Source organism: Cardiocondyla obscurior, linkage group LG26, assembly GCF_019399895.1.
Source record: "Cardiocondyla obscurior isolate alpha-2009 linkage group LG26, Cobs3.1, whole genome shotgun sequence".
In the NCBI taxonomy this organism is placed as follows: Eukaryota; Metazoa; Arthropoda; class Insecta; order Hymenoptera; family Formicidae; genus Cardiocondyla; species Cardiocondyla obscurior.
The window spans coordinates 1,770,991-1,782,160 of NC_091889.1; the positions used below are offsets into that span (position 1 = coordinate 1,770,991).

General features: G+C 39.2%; 1 pseudogene; it reads left to right on the forward strand.

The window, feature by feature from the left end:
* The first annotated feature begins 8,908 nt into the window (after nt 1-8,908).
* Nucleotides 8,909-10,678, forward strand: LOC139112084 (uncharacterized; annotated as a pseudogene).
* The last annotated feature ends 492 nt before the right edge of the window (nt 10,679-11,170 follow it).

Here is an 11,170-nt window from a genome sequence, read left to right on the forward strand (position 1 = left end):
GCGTTGGTTTTAAATATTGGTTGCTGTGCGCAGACAAAAGGCTGCTGTGCGCCGACAAAAGGCTGCTGTGCGCCTGAGACCAATATTTTTATAAAAACGTTAGAGGTGTTAAATGTAACATTGCAATGGAGAGACGAAAAGTATTAATTTGGTGCGTCTCACGAGAATGGGCGTTGGATGGGGCCCATTCTATTATATATGTCAAAAATTTTTTTGAAAAAAATCAATCAATAATGTACAAGCTTTTAACGGAACCTATTTAGAAAGCGATTGGTTGGATTGTTGTTAAAATCCGAAAATCTCAAGATAGCTAAGAATAAATGACATGTAGTGTAATAACATGGTTAGTTTTGCTGCATGTTATATGTAAAACGCAAAATACTAACGTGTCTCTATATTGATATAACCCCTCAACATTACTCTTCCCAAAATAAAACAGAACGTGTATTTTAACCAAAAACAAAACTTCCAAAAAAAAATTTCTCCAAAAAAAAATTGTCTCCCAAAAAAATCCACAAAAAAACTACAAAATGACTAAAAAAAAATTTTATCAAAATAGAACGTAAAATGTGTACATTAATATTGTTGATTATAAACTACAAAATGAATGAAATCTCCCCAAAATTACCTTTTTTAAAAAAAAGGTATAAAAAAGCGCCAAGTATAAGCGCGCGAAAAGCATTCTCGACAAACTTTTTAAATAAAATCAAGATTCTTCCAAAAAAAGACTCCTCCAAAATAGAACATAAAATGTGTACATTAATATCAAATACTCTCTATAAAAATAATGAGATCAAATAATTGCGCCAAGAACCTAAAGAAACTAGAAAATTATATTTAAGCAAAATCAAGACTCCCCCAAAAAAAGACTTTTATCAATCAATATCAAATATTCTTTATAAAAATAATGAGATCAAATAATAGCGCCAAGAACCTAAAGGAGCTAGAAAATTTTAAACGTTATAAACCCATGTAGAACCGTACACACGTAGACCTAGGTTCGCCCCGATAATAAAACGTTAACATTACAAACCCATGTGGAACAGTACAAACGTAGATCTAGGTTCGCCCCGATATGATATAACATGGTAATGTAACATTTTAACCATTTTTTATAGTTAAATTCTGGTTATCCTAACTATATTTTTCTCTGAGTGTGCGTAGTGTACAGTTTATTTATCGCAGGGAGAGTTACGGGTCGCTAGCTCGTAACTCATTGACTTGCACGGGCTTCGGGGCTCGTGCATTTTATATTACTTTATTATATTCTGTCAGCGTAATTGCAGAAGGAAGTGGCCGAGTGGCCTACTGCCTTCTGCTGATTTCGCGCGGTGTTGTAAGTGCTGACAAGACAGCATCGTAGGCTCAGCGGATTCCAATGGTTTGGCAATCCGCTGAGTCTTCGTTTTAAAAATTGGCGCACGCGGTGTCAATCACCTGCGTCTACACGTCGGGTTACAACATCCCTCCCCTCTAGGAAAAAGAAAAAGATTGAGTTGTAATGTGGAGCAGCTCAGTCTTTTTCTTTTTTCTTACAGTACTTATATAAAAATTGTGACCCGTATGTTATATTTCACCGTTCTCCATCGTAGAGGAGTATCGTATCTTAAGTTTTAATGTTTGCGGTGGAGAAGCGGGTCTTTTATTTTTATTGTATTTTTTTACTCCTAAAAAAATTACGATTGCAATAATAATTAGTATAAATACAAAAGTTCTGCCGCTGGTTGTATATACAGGGTGTTTCAGACATAACGAAGGATACTGGGAGGATAGATAGAATTGATTGAGACAAGTAAAAAAGTCCCGTACTATTTTGCAAAATTCTCAACCGTTATTGAGAAAAAAATTAAAATGTATAAATTGTATAGGCGTAAGAGCGACAAGGATGCTGCGCGTGAGTGAGCGCGACAGGCGACGGCGCCATTTCTAGCCATTTGCCTGTCGCGCTCACTCACGCGCAGTATCCTTGTCGCTCTTACGCCTATACAATTTATACATTTTAATTTTTTTCTCAATAACGGTTGAGAATTTTGCAAAATGGTACGGGACTTTTCTACTTGTCTCAATCATTCTATCTATCCTCCCAGTATCTTTCGTTATGTCTGACACCCTGTATAATAACTTTAAGTACGGGGATTTTGCTTGTGTTGTCGAACTCGTTATCTAACTCATCGAGACTATTGGCTAATCGTTGTAGTTCTCGAGGGTTAGATATGATTGTTTCGCGCTGTATCTCGTTTGCGTTCAATTTCTTGCTACTCAGCACGATATTTATATGGTCGAGTGTCAGGTTGTAAGTAGATAAATGTGTCGCGATGTGTGAATCGTGCACTGTTTTTGTTCGTATAGTTATGCCAGCCGTTGTTACCTGACACTCGTCGATAATTGTTAATTTTCCGGTGTTACTTATTTCGATGATTTTACTCGGATAGTTTGTGCACTGCACTTGAATGTTTTACTTTTCTGCTGTTGAAAATATCAATGATTGAGATTTGTGCAAGGTGATCCATATAATCGCATTCGATAAAAGGTGTCGGGTTTTACACTGCGTCGGCTGTTTGTCTGGTTGCATGAGCGCTTGTATTTCGCACGGGGCGTTCGTCTTTATGCAGTATATTGGATGGCTTTGCGTGCATATATATCTGTTATTGCTGTGTTTGCATTCTTTTAATTCGGTCGCGGTCAGTAGTAAATAATTTCTGTTGTCTTTATCGAATGCGATAATTTCGTTGTCGTTGTTGACAACGTTAAATATATTTTCGCGATCGTACACGGGAACTGCCGTGACTCCCATTATTTCAAAAATTTCGTACCCCACTACCGGGAATTTTATTATTGTAACTATTGCGTTCTCTTTGTTATATGCGTTTATCTTTGTCTATTCATGTATGTTATTCCAACTCTGTTCGTTTATTCTGAACGAGAAGTAATTTCCTCTTTTTAATTGCCCTGCGGCTTTTTTTTAATTCTGCTAGTATTTTTTCTAGCGGAAATAGTCGCAAGTTTAATATTTCTAACTTAGAATGAGTAAGGAAATCCGTGATGTCATGTACATCATTTAATGTGTCCGTAATTAGAGTTCTCACAATTGACACGAAATCTAAGGCGTACAGTTGGCGTGTTATCTGGTCAATCTTCCAGCTTACTGCCGCTGTCGCGTTGACTAGAACATTAATGTGCTGGTCCATTTTGTTTTCTGCTTTTTTTATATGCCTTATGGTAGTGTTCAGAATTTTAATTTGATTTTTTGCGACATGTTGTAATGTTTGTTGCCGTGAGTGTAGTATTTCAAGTTGCTCCGCGATCTGTTTTTCGTCGTCCACATCCATTAAGCCAAATAGTGCTTTTCCGGCTTTCCCGACGAGATCAATCAACCCTTTCTTCTGCGTAGGTAATCCATAGATTATTTATAGTCGATTTAATGCAGCTATTAATTTATTGTTCTCTGCGAGTGCCGTGTACAGTAGTTCCTTGTATTTTCCACCTATGTTTTCTTCATTTGCTTCGTGAAAATATTCGCACAGTTTCCCGGTCTTTTCCGTGTAGTTCTGTATCTTTCTGTATCTTCTTTCGATAGCCGAGATGTCGGTTATAATGACGAACCTCCACGTAGATACGACAAGCTGTAAGAGTCCCTGGCTCTCGTAGTAAAGTCTGAACTCGTGTGTTAAACGAGAGATAGTGTACGGTGGTGTCTGTGTTTCCATTTTTTCACCTTTGTCCCTGGCTTGCGCTACTGCGAGTGTAAGTCTGAAAGATGAGAAGTCTATAATAGCCGGGCAGAAATTGATCCAAACTATATACAGGGTGTATCATTTCATATTGACAAACTGTCAGAGTTAGATAGGTCTCGTGGATACAAGTTAATAAGTCCTGTGCCATTTTGCAAAATTCTCAATAGTTATTGAGAAAAAAATTAATTTGTTTAGCGCAAGAGCGACAAGGAAGCTACGCGTGAGTGAGCGCGACAGGCGAGTAGCTAAAAATGGTGCCGTCGCCTGTCGCGCTCACTTACGCGTAGCTTTCTTGTCGCTCTTGCGCTAGACAAATTAATTTTTTTCTCAATAACTATTGAAAATTTTGCAAAATGGCACAGAACTTATTAACTTGTATCCACGAGACCTATCTAATTCTGACAGTTTGTCAATATGGAATAATACACCCTGTAGAATAGAATTAATCTTTTAATATATATAAGTGTATAAAAATAAGTAATTACAAAAATGAGATCTTACAATTAACGCCGCGGGAATGGTACGCGATCGTGGCCGGTTTAATTAACGCGAAAAGGTGGGTGTAAGTCCTTCGAATATACGAGTTACGCGGAGACACGCGTTGAGCACGTGGCCGATAGATGAGATCCGCACAGAATTTAACAATGAGTTTCTAACTAACGCTTCTAACTAACTAACGCTTGAGTTAGTCTTTAAATTGATATCTGTCTGTTTAAATGTTCTTGAGGACTCGCACTGAGTTTAAACAATGAGTCACAATTATATTAATCGTGAGTTCACACGCTGCGAAATCTGGTGAGTTACTGAGCACGAGGTTCAACACGCTTCGTGCTGCAGGGTAATCTCTTCCAGAAGATTCTTGGCGTGTTGCACACGGCGAAAATGATCTGGATGAGTTGTACTGGAGACAAGGCGATGAATTGAACGATGAGTTGAACGATGAGTAGCACGATGAGTAAGAATTCTGAGAGAAGCACACTGTACGTTGTTGCACACGAGGTGATGCTTGGCACGGCTAGACGAACACTGATAAGCCTCGAGCCGGCAACGCCTTCGAGAATCGGAAGCGATTATCGAACGACAGATCGATATCGATCCGTCGCTGGTGATCAGCCACGAGGTGCTGCCCCCGCGGCGGTGGCATAATTAATTACTAATTTCAAATCTTGAACAATAAGTATAATGAATAATGGGGAAGGCCCGATATAAAGCTGCTAGGTTTATATAAAGAAAAACGCGTGCTCACAACTATTACTCTCTGTGCTCTCTCGTCATCTACTGCATGTCGCTCTTCACGCTCTTAACGCGCTGTATGTCTAATATTCCTACGCGTGCTTTGACCAATAGCGTTACGGGCAGACGCGATGCATTCGTCTTAACTTACATACACGCGCTCTATTTCTACGCTGTCCTTGCAAACCTTACAAGTGTTTCAATTTCGCGTGTCGGTTTTTTTTCGATTTTTTGATTTCGTGTTTTTTTTTTTTTTTTTTTTTTTTAATGTAGAAGTGTCTGTCAGTGTCGTAGTGTCCAACATCGTGAGGTGAGAACGTTCTTTTTGATGAGGCAAGTAAATATATTCTATTACATCGATAAAAATTTCACTTAGCAAAACTTTTTATTTAACACGGCTCATGTTCTTTTTTTCCTCGCTGCTGCTTCTTGGTCTTAGCGCTCTTTAGTCTGTTTCGAGCAGCCTGATTGAACGAGTCGCGATTTTACTAGTGCATTTTTTTTTAAACTTTATTTATTTATTTTATTATACAGGGTGTCCGGTTCGTTTTGTCACTCCCGAAATTTTGGGGTAGACAATAATAATTCAAGACAAAAAGTCCTGTACAATTTAGCAAAATTCGTCACCGTTGATTTTATAAAAATTATAATGTCTCGGCGAATGAACGCTGTTCAGGATTAAGTCATTGCAAACGGTACTTTTTATCACATGGAAAATGCTCCAAGTAATTGAGCATCTTTATTATATAAAAAAAAAAAGATTAGAACTCTGAGTCAGTTCAGTATCGCTTTGTTCTGCCGGATTATTGTCACTGCGCATCCGGAACGACTCATGCAGTTATCAATTTATATTTTAATACATGCTATATCGCGCCCAGCAACGGGAATATCCCATCGAAGGGACCTAAGTACAAAGGTTCTTCTTTGTCAAAGAACAAAGGCATCAATCATTCTAGCTTAATAACACAATCAATCCCGGTAGTCTACCGCTAGCACTCATCGAATGCGCATCGCAGTATCGCGTACTTAGCCTTCCTTGTTTTAATCCGCAGAGATTTTAACTGTTATTTGCTAATAGTAAACTCGCCACAGTTTATTCCTGCTGTATGATAAACTCGCCGTAGTTTATCCCTGCTGTACATATACACTTGTAAATACAGTCCATTGTTAAAATTATTTTTTCCAACTTCGCGTGCAATCGTGAACAAACGCTAAGAAATCTATGGGCTGGGCGCGGCGATGGCATTGTTTAGTTTTCTGCAGAAAGTAGCCAAATCGAATAATAATGATTGGCGAGCGGGTTCGGCGAATGAGCTCTAAGCAACTTAGAGGCCGGCCGCGGAGGCGACGGTGTTTATAAAGATGTTATCTGAGTCAACTCAGAAGGAGACAATCGCGAGCGCATTTGTTTCATTTTTGCCGCAAAGATTTTAATACGTATCGAAATCGATTTTTTTATAAAATCAACGGTGACGAATTTTGCTAAATTGTACAGGACTTTTCGTCTTAAATTATTATTGTCTACCCCAAAATTTCGGGAGTGACAAAACGAACCGAACACCCTGTATATATATATATTTTTTTGTGTAATGTAATGTGTAGTAGTTAGTGGTGTTAACATGTTTTTTCTGATTCCAGTGAGCAACGGATCCTTTTATTATAAGTTTATTATAAGCCAGGGTTCACTGCCTTGTGCTTAGGGCACACCCTGGCCCGGTCGTGTCTACATTTCTGTGCCCGCTGCGACGGGACTTATAGGCTTGAGTATTGCGGACCTTGTGCCGCCGTGGTGGTGGTCCTGACGTCATCTTCGGTGTCTACTGTACCGAAGGACTTAACGGGTCCGTCAACTTCGGCACAGGGAAGCTGTTCGTTATCTGCGTCTCCTTTGTTGCCACGTGGCTGCCTATTTCCAGCTGGCTGGCCATCGTCGTTGGAGGCCTCGGCCGACCCCGCGGAGGCGTTTGCTTACCTAAGCTCCCTCCGGGAGTCCATCCGGGCGGATATGGCCGCCCTTGCCGAGTCCATCCCGGCACCGGCTTGCGGGGGAAGGGGCTGTTCGCAAGGGGAAGGAGAGGAGAGGAAATCTCTGCCGGAGTTTTTCCACCTGCCTCCCTTTTTGCCGATAGGACCATTTTACAGCCCCCTATCATCGCAGGGAGCGGCATCCGGGTCGAGTCTTTTGTCGTCGGATTCAGCGTCCGTCTCGCCCGTCACGCCTGAGTCAGAGCCTCCAACGTCACCAGAGCCTGGGTCTGTGCTTAGAACATATAGACATGGAAGGGGAATGGCAGACTGAAAAGTGTCGCCAAGAAGTGAGAAAAAAAACCTAGTTGCCTCTCTCATGGCTTACTGCTCAAAAGTGGGCATGCTCGGATTACGCGCCAATTTAAGTTTAAAAGTAAGGTTATGTTATTAACGGTTGAACGGTTTGAACCTTTGTTCTAAGCTTTAAACTGTCAATACATATATACACGTCCTAAAAGTGCATTTTATGTGATAAGTGTAGTGTATAAAATAATTACAATATGGGTATTTATTGCATTGTATGTGGTAAAAAAGACAAATAGGTCTCATATTTACGGTAAGTAAAAATATATTTAATTTATTGTCAGGTAATGTGATTGTTTAGTAATCATACTCTAATGGATATAATTATTAAACTATTAAAAGTAATTATTAAAATAAAGTTCTAGTTTTTTAATATATACATGGTGTTTATTTCCCTTGCGGGGTACACCCGGACCTCCGCTCCAGTTACAAAGAAAAACAAATCTTATAATTAAAACATTAACAACTACATAAATTACAAAAATACAAAAAACAAACATAACTTAACCTATTATTTATCGCACGAGAGAGAGAGAAACCATCGTTATATCATTCATACGGCACCGGGAAGCCTAAAATACGAGTATTTTATTTATTTAATAATTAAGCATAAACAAACTTTAACAAAATTATAAAATAAAATTACCGTCACAAAAAATTGTGCGTTGTATCTGGGCGCGCGGCAGAAGCTGTTACACCCGTTCTGCGGTACACGCAGGGTATCTAGCAACGCGGCGTACGCTGCTACCCGGATTCTGTTTAAATGCTCCTAAAATGAGATTCTTCTGTTGTTCGCATAGGACGCGCGCGGTTCGGAAATCTGCGCGCGTATGCGTGAACTGCACCTCGAGAGTTTTTGCCTGCTATGCCGTAGAAAATTAATGTCAACGTAATTTCAATATGTGTACCGCATTTTACTACTGAAAAATTAAGATAATCGGTTGTGCTACTTCGGCAACGAAGTGCCCTGTAAATCTGTCGAATTTTGACTTACCGACAGATATTAGAACGTTATTTAAGTTTAACAAAAGGCACTTTTTTGCCGAAGCAGCACAGCCACTTATCTCGATTTTCAATTGTTTTTTTCGTAAGGTACATGTACTTCGACGAGCGAAGAAGCGATTGTGCGTGCACACTGTAAACAGTAGCAAAATGCGGTTCACGACTCGAGATTACGTCGATATGTTAATTTGCTACGGCATAGCGGGCGAAAATTCGCGTGGTGTAGTGCGCGTATACGCGCGCAGATTTCCAAACCGCGCGAGTGCTACGCAAACGACGATATTAAGGTGCGTCGCTCGTGCACGAAAGACAGGGTTCGTGGCCCCAATAAGAAGGAACGTCGAAATTGGCGTTCGGCGGAACTTGAACCGGGAGAATCGTATTTTGCTATCTTTTGAGAACAATCCGAGTAATAGCGTGCGCCGGGTTGCTAGAGCCATGCGTGTACCACGGAACTTGGTGCACCGAGTTATGAGAGAAGATGGGTTGCACCCGTTTCACTGCCGACGGGTGCAACAGCTTCTCCCGCGCGACCAGATACAAGGCGCAATTTTTTGTGAAGGTAATTTTAATTTATAATTTTATTAAAGTTCGTTTATGCTTAATTATATTGCACGTCTCATTCTCAATGATGATTACTGTAGTATGCTTGCCATGCTTAACTTCACAACACTTTAGAGCACAAAGTACTCGAGCTTAGCGCCCTCTGCCTTCCAGGTGGCGCCCTACGCAATATGACGCCTCCCGTCATATTGTTTTGTTGTGTTCAGTTTCACACATCTCAAGTATTAATTTGCTTAGATTATTACTGGTTTTTATTAAAAAACAGCAAAAGTTCACAATGAGTAAGAGAAAAAAGAGAAAGTGTTTGCGTTCCACATTAAGAGAACGCCAGGATTACAGAGATAATTCTAAAAAATTGCAAGAACAACTTGATAACCTCACTAAGCAAATGCAATTGTTCACACAGTCTAAAGATCTTTCCACGGAGAATATCGAAAGTAATTACAAACTAACAGTCGGTAAGTTTAATATCATAAACTTCTTTGTACGTTCCACACGACCGTTCAAAGTTTTGCTGAATCCAAACGATTCAGCCAAGTCCTTACGACACTTCATTGTCGAATCTATACGATTCGAACATGTCTATACGACACAAGTCTATACGACACAAGCCTATACGACACAAATCTATATGACACAAGTCTATACGACAAAATAGTCCAAACGATTAAATAGTCTTTACGTCAATAAAGTCTTCACGGTATCACGATCAAACAATTAAAAGACATATCATTTGAGGTTACCTTTTACAGATAATAATAATGATAAGGAGAATGTCCCGGAGAATGTTCCGAATCCTGATAATCCTGGTGAAAAACAAGACAACCCCGCTATTCCGCAAGAGGTTCTTGATATTTTGGGAGAGGATCCAAATCTGTTAAAACAAATTAATGTCATCTTTCATCCAGAACTAAAATCTAGATGGGAAAACTGGATCCGAGAAGGGTTTTCAGAAGAAGAGAAAAAGATAATTTTAGAAAAATATCCTCGAAAAGGTGATCTTTTCGTAGAGGTTCCCAAAGTCAATCAAGAATTACATCATATGATGTCGGATATCGCCAAAGCAAGGGATGAACATTTCGTTAAGACGCAAAATTCAGTAGGCTCGGCTTTATCAGCTCTAAGTGCTGCAATTTCTCTTATTATAAATGATCCCAAAGATAGCATTGACCAGGAAATTCTTACAAAATATCTTGGTGATACGGGAAAAATAATTGCGGATGTTTTTTACCAGCATCCAGAAGATCCTATATCACTCCAATATTACCAAAATCACTAAAATCAATGGCTGACAATGTCAAAACGGATGAATGGCTATATGGTACTAAATTCGCAGAGCAGCTAAAAGAGATACATTCTGTCGAAACTGCATGTGCTAAACTTAAAGCAGCAAATAAAAATGTGAATACCAACAAAACCCAAGGAAACTTCAGAAACCCACCTGCGAAATACAAGCAGGTGGGTGCATATCAAAGACGACCGATTATGAATTTCAAACCAAGGACCAACAGATACTATCCGAAGACTCAAAAAATTACACCAACAGCGACAGGTCGCTCTTCAAACCCCAAGTCGTCGAAAAAGTAACAAAGGTAACTGTTTAGGCTGGTAGAGATTTAATAATAATAGAATTAACTATATTACATTTTGCGATTCTCGTTTTATTATTCAATACAATATCGCCTGATATATTTTCATTAAATAATTATAATCAAAAAAAAAATAAAGATCTGAATTCCACAGCATGTTAAACAAAGGGAAAAAAAAAAATATAAACTAAAAGAACACAACCTGAAAATAAAAAGAAATAAAGGGAATAGAATGTCAGGGTATCTGGTTTTACACCTGATTTTTACGAAAGTATAGGCTCGATGTTAAGAGCAAGGTTAGTTTTGTATTGTGAGTTCGATGTTGAGAACTTATTTGTTTTTCTTAGATAGCCCGTTGTTGAGAGCTTAATGACTGTTTGCTCTAAGTTCAGAGCTAGGAAGCATTTGATTAAAAAATACTTCGCATTAAGTTCGTTGCTAACCGATATAATAATGGCTTGAGATTACCTGTGTTTAGATGAGAAAAGTGCTTTCGATGGCCCTATGGCCTTTTATTAAAATCAGTTGTTTCCTCTTAAGCAGGCGTATTAACTTAGCCGGTTCTTACAACAATTAGATGTAATGATAAATCTCAGCGATCCGATTGCCGGCCTTTTCTCAATATACACGTGGATGGTCTCCTTCTTAACAGCAGAATGCCTCTCAGCAACGAACTTTTAAGGAAACAAAGAAAAAGGATAGAGTGGGGATGCGCGA